The 5,761-nt window shown below is 47.2% G+C and overlaps 1 long non-coding RNA gene across 1 annotated transcript; it reads right to left on the bottom strand.

The window, feature by feature from the left end:
- Positions 1-491: 491 nt before the first annotated feature.
- On the bottom strand, positions 492-4,870 carry LOC121140258. The gene is made up of 3 exons (XR_005877050.1): positions 4,748-4,870; positions 3,994-4,350; positions 492-943 (listed from the first exon to the last, which is right to left on the bottom strand). It is a non-coding gene; the product is annotated as an uncharacterized LOC121140258 (long non-coding RNA).
- Positions 4,871-5,761: the final 891 nt, after the last annotated feature.

Here is a 5,761-nt window from a genome sequence, read left to right as displayed (position 1 = left end):
CTCTCCCCTATTCTCTTTTATCCCTCTTCCTTCTCCCACTGGAACAGTAATTCCCAATCAGTCTTGTTCCTATTTTCATAGTGTGTGTGTGTTTGTGTGTGTGTGTGTGTGTGTGCATGTGCACGCACGCAAGTTCATGTGCACATGTGTATGAGACAGATGTTCAAATTAGGGTGGATCATTCCACAGTCATTTAGTCTCTGTCCTTTGACCGGTGGTGAGTCTGTATATTACCCTCTGTCTACTGTGAAAAGACGTGTGTGATGAGGGTTGAAAGCCACACTACAGTATGGGTGTGAAGGTAAGTATCTAGAAAGGATTTGGAGACTCAGAGACATCTCAATGGTTAGAGCACTTTTGCTCTTGTGGAGGACCTGGCTTTGGTTCCCAGCACTAACCTGCCGTCTCACAACCATCTGATGCCTCCTTCTGACCTCTCAGGGAAACAGCATACACAAGATACATACATACATATTCAGGCAAAACACTTATACACTTAAAACAGAATAATTTAATCTAAAAGTCCTGTTTTAGAAGACAGTTTGATACCATATTTATTTAGCAAAATAATAGTAGTATGCTTTTTTCTGGGGCCTACAACCTCTTAGGTACAGGTGCTTGGCCACATGGATACCTCGATTAAGTTGCCTCCTAGAGTGGGCCTCAGGTCCAAAAAGCAAACAGTAGGCTGCCCCGTAGCATCCACACCACTACTGCACCAATAGGTACATCTTGCCAGGTTGATTATTACTGTAGTTTGCAGAATTCACAGCTGTGAGAGACTGTTGATGAGTATGTCTCGCAGTAGCCTGTATAGCACCTTCTAGTGCTATGAAAACCAGTTAGCAGAGAGAAAGCTTCCAGGTCGCTTTCAGCTTGATGTCCTCAAGCCATGAGAGCAGAGTGTGTGGCGTCTTCAGCCATAGGCTTTCATCATCAAGTTCTGGTGGGCAGACAAGAGCAATGACAACTGCTAGTAATAATTTGGGGACCTATCTGGTAATTCTATGAACAACGACTTGCAGGGAAGTATCCTACACCTCGTAGGTTATTTAATAACCTACGGCTTCTGGAAAAGCATTATTCCCTCCATGTAGGATACCTCAAATCAAACTCTTTTCTAAAATTATAAATTAAATAAGTTTATGAGTAGATTTCCATGTTGCTTTTTCATAGATCCTTAGTGTTGGTTATCTCTAGAAGTCTCTTAATTATACAATCCTTAGCAATAAAATTCATGGATGTTCCTTAAGGACAACAGACAAACACAGTGAGAGAAAATGCATTGTAATTCTATTCAAAGAACCTTCACTAAAGAGCTACTGCATTCTTTTTTAGCTCTCCCACCACACTCAAGAATGTTTTGTTTGCTGTAGTTACCACTATAGATTTGAGGAGGATTATAGTTCATGGTGGGCAGATTCAAAGCCTCCCTGGGGATCAAAAGAACGATTTAAATGAAACCACTTCTCAAATCTTCTAAGGGTATGGATCAGATTTTTTTCAAATCTTCAAATCCTCAGCCTACCACTGACCCATGTGACTAGGCTGTAGCATATTCAGTGTTGTGTACGGGGACTCAATATCACTCCAAAAATGGGTAATGTTGGGTACACTAGACACTTGGCTTGGGGACCACTGTAATGTCACACTGTTTTAAAAGTTGACTTGAACTCTTCCTAGTAACAGATCTGAGTCAGGGTTGGTGAACTATGTGGTCCTGTCCACCATTTTATTTGAGCTAAGAAGAGAGTTTTAGAAGGAAAAAAAAATGAAAAAAAATTCCATAGCATGTAAATAAATCTTCTATGACATTTAAAATTTACACATTTAGAATTTATGAGATTTGATTAAAAAGGTTTTATGGAAGCATGACTTCTCTGATCTATGGCCCACGTTTTACTGCTCTTGCGTATCAGGGCAGAGGCTAGCACATGTGCAAAGCCTGAAGCGTTTACCACCTGGCTCTACAGGAAAGTTTTGTAGACCTCCGATGCTGGGGGTGGGGGATGGGGCCTTGGAAAACCACACACCCACCTGGAACTGCCTACCTCCACCCTGGGTCCCAGGGTGATTCTGGAAGCCAGGGGCTTAGGGAAGCAGGCAACTGTGTCTGAGGCTTGGTGTCAGCCTCCTTTGGACAAAGTCTGGTGCACCGGATTGCTCCAGTTGTGGGCACAGCATCCGTGTTCCTAGCAGATGGATCCTTAAGTCTGGCCTAGAAAGGTCCCCCTGCAGGATGCCAAGCCCCCCCCCCCCCCCCCGCTCAGTCCTCTGCCACCCCTCCTTAGCCATAGCTTCTTAGAATCTTTGGCAGCTGGAGAGGAGCAGCAGGCCCTGCGGCCCTTGGGCTGGGCCCACCGGGAACGCCCTGTCTGGGCCCGGTGTCTTTCCCACTCTTGGTTGTGTTTCTGGCACCAGCAAGGTAAGCCCCATGCCAGCTGCACACAGGGCCCCAGCCGCCGAGCTAGGAAGAGTGAGTGTTGGTGTCTGCAGGCATTTTCAGCTCTGTGGCCCTCTCTGTCCTTAACTCCCCTGTCATGCTCCATCTTTAGATTTCTGATTCAGGCTTTGTAGATGCCCTCACAACACCGAGGTACTCTTTTTACTAGACACATGCCCACACCTAGCTCCCAGAATGACTGGGGAACATGGCTTTAGCTAGATGCAGTGCCTCCCTGAGCAAATTGGGCTTCTGTTACTCCTGTGGCTCAGACATGTCTTGAGGGTATCTGGAAGCTCCGGGGTGGCAATGGCAGGGTGGTCGGACCTGAGAATTGGAACCTACTGGAAGGGGTGGAGCTTTGAGGGGTGGAGGCTAGTGCTGAGGATGGACTAGTATTAGCCTCTGGGAGTGGATTAGTTCTCAGAGATTAAGCTGTTGGGAGCATATTTAGCTGCTTCCTGTCTTGACACGAGATCTCTCATGCACCTTTATTGTGATGCCTGGATGCCTGGAGGTTCTCTCCAGAGCCACACTGATAGATGTCAGAGCCTTGTTCCTAAGCCTGCAGGACCTAGATAATAAACCTGCCTTCCATATGAAGTACCCAGTTTCAGGTAGTTTGTTACAGCACCAGAAAGCCAATTAATAGAGTTCCTAAGCCATAAAGGTAACACGAATATTGAAGGGAGACTAGGGCTCCTCCTTTCCCCCCAAAACAGACAGCAGTGTAATATTACATGCAGCAGACCAATGGCCCTTGGGCTTACCTCCCATCTCCTATATTACTCACTACAGCAATGAAGTAGAATCAAATAGTCTCCCCGAGATTCCAGATGCCTGTTCTAAAAAATAGACTGTTGGCCACAGTTGCCTTCCCATGGTAACAGTGACCATATGGGACCATTAACTAACTCTATGAATTAAAACAGGTAAGGCTGTTGTTTAAAAGAGAAAAAAATCAGTGAAATTGAAAACACAGCAAAACCCTTTTTAGCCTATAAGGGACCACAGCATGGATGGGTAGCTCCAACCTTGACAGCTGTCCTGTCCCCAAAGCCTGTGGTTCTTTTTATAAGGTGTGGCCGGAGCATGGGAGCAGGCAAGACACAGTATAAGGGTGGAGTTGGCCCCACCGAGGTGGAGGGCGTGTTAGTAATCTTTCTGTTGTTGTGACACAAACACATTAGAAAATCAAGTCATAAAGAGGGTTTTTTTTGGATGACATTTTCAGGGGCTTCAGTTCATGGTCTCTTGATCCTATTGCCCTGAGCATGTAGCACCACAAACATATCATAGTAGGAACATGACCAAAGAGGCCTGTGGGCAGCCTGGAAGTGAAAGTGAGGGAGGTCCCCTTGTCCCTGTAAGGGCACACTCCAGTGGCCTAACTTGTTACTAAGCCCTTCCACTTAAAAGGTCTACCTCTAGTGCCCAGGCTGGGTACCAAGCCTTTAGCGTCTGGGCCTTTGTGGGAGACATGCAGATCCACACAGCAGCAGAGGGTTCTTCTCTGCTGGAGACCGTGTGTCCCTTGCTGCAGTGCTTACCTGTGGATGCCCCTTTGATCCAGTGGTTCTTGCCCATTCCAGCCATTCTCTGCTCAACACACAATTACTGCACAGCCCGTTGGTTAAGGTCTCCATCCATTACTGCCCCTCATGGGTCCAGGAGTGGCCTGAATACAGCAGGGTACTGATTCCTATGCTTGTTCCTGGGTGTTGAGTGGGATTGGGGGGGGGTGGTCACCTGAATGTTCTCCTGGACTGGACTGGCCCTTCTGGAAGCTTCTATGTGGCTGGCAGGGATTCTGGGAGATCAGCTAGGTCACTGACCGATCTCTTAGCATGCTTTCTCTTTGTGGCAAAAAAGCTGGACTCTGAGCAGGAATGGCTCCAAAGGTAATGCTTCAAGAGGGAAAAAAGAGGACATTGTTAGACAGGAGTATCAGGTGTGATGGGGAGGCGTGTCTTCACGGAAGGGAAGGAACCACAGCAGCACCTCATACACCAGCTGCTACAGCTGCCCTGGCTGTGTGCTGAAACCACTGACACCAAGTGTGACCCCAGAGACCTCTGTGGTCCGTGATCTGGTCTGGTTTGGACATCTTTAAACCAGAAAGCTCCTGGGGATTGTTTGGAGGTGCAGTCAAAGCTGAGAGCCTTGGCTTAACCCAACTGCAAATAAAAACCAAACTCAACCATAAAATCCAGGGAAGGTAAAAAGGCAAGGCTAGGTGTGTGACACCAGAGAGGTGACTGGTCTGTACCCGCTAGCTCTCCAAATTAGCTATAAAAAAATTACCTGAAGTGAAGATGTTGTGTGAACTCAAAGGCTTCAGGTGGGAGGGGAGCGTGTCCCATTGCTTTAGGCCTCAGAATGGTGTGCCAGATGACAATGCTGGAGAGTACATGGTAGATACATACGTTTTCTTATGGCCAGGAAGCCCAAGGGGAAGAAGAGGAAGTGGCCAAGGGATTCCAGTCCCCTCCCCCATAGACACACCCCAAATGACATAAGAACTTCTTCCTAGGCCTACCCACCAATAGCTGTAACCCCTCCCAGCACAGGAACTAAGTCTTTGACAATGAGTCTCTGGGCATCATTCAAGGTCCAAGAAACAGCAGCTACCTCTCCTTGTTGGCTTGGTCCCCATGAAACTCTTGCTGTTAGGTATGGCTGGGTTTGCCCAGTTTATAAAGCCACTCATAGGCATCCTGAGGCCCAGGGTTTGGTCCTAGTTTGGCCTATTTTCCCCATTGCCTTTACCAGAAATTAGCTTTCTCTAATTAACCAATTAACAAGGCTATCAGTCTCCTTGTTGAGGATTTGGGCTCAGCCAGCCTAACCAGTTAGGATATCTTTCCCTCAAATGGGTGGTGCCTAAAAGAATGCTCTCCAGCCCTCACTTCAGAAGTATGCTTATGAATATTCATGGCTGTCTTCTGGCCTCACAACACTAGAAAACATGATTTATTCCTTAGGCTAATGAGCTCTTTAGTTTCTTTCATGGTAGAGAAAGCGGTCTTGTTTTTCTGGATAATTTATTTTTGGTGCTAGTCCATTTTCTGGAAGGAATCTTTCCATTAAGATGCTGAGCACATTTCAAGAGGAGAATGGGGCTGTGAGAAACGCTGCGGAGAGGAACCTGAGCACCTGGGGATGCCACCAGGAGAGCTGCACCCGAGGTTGGCGGCAGCGAGGCTCCAGGGGGAGATGGTTATTAGGGAAAGCAAGCGTACGTGATGGGAACCACCCTGTGAAATGCACAGAGCTCACAGCGACTCAGGCATGGAAGCTGGGCGTGGACAGCACACA

The sequence above is a fragment of the Mesocricetus auratus genome, unplaced genomic scaffold (assembly GCF_017639785.1).
Source record: "Mesocricetus auratus isolate SY011 unplaced genomic scaffold, BCM_Maur_2.0 Super-Scaffold_100004, whole genome shotgun sequence".
In the NCBI taxonomy this organism is placed as follows: Eukaryota; Metazoa; Chordata; class Mammalia; order Rodentia; family Cricetidae; genus Mesocricetus; species Mesocricetus auratus.
The sequence above is the reverse complement of the archived record's forward strand: the minus strand, read 5'-3'. Positions and strand labels throughout refer to the sequence as shown.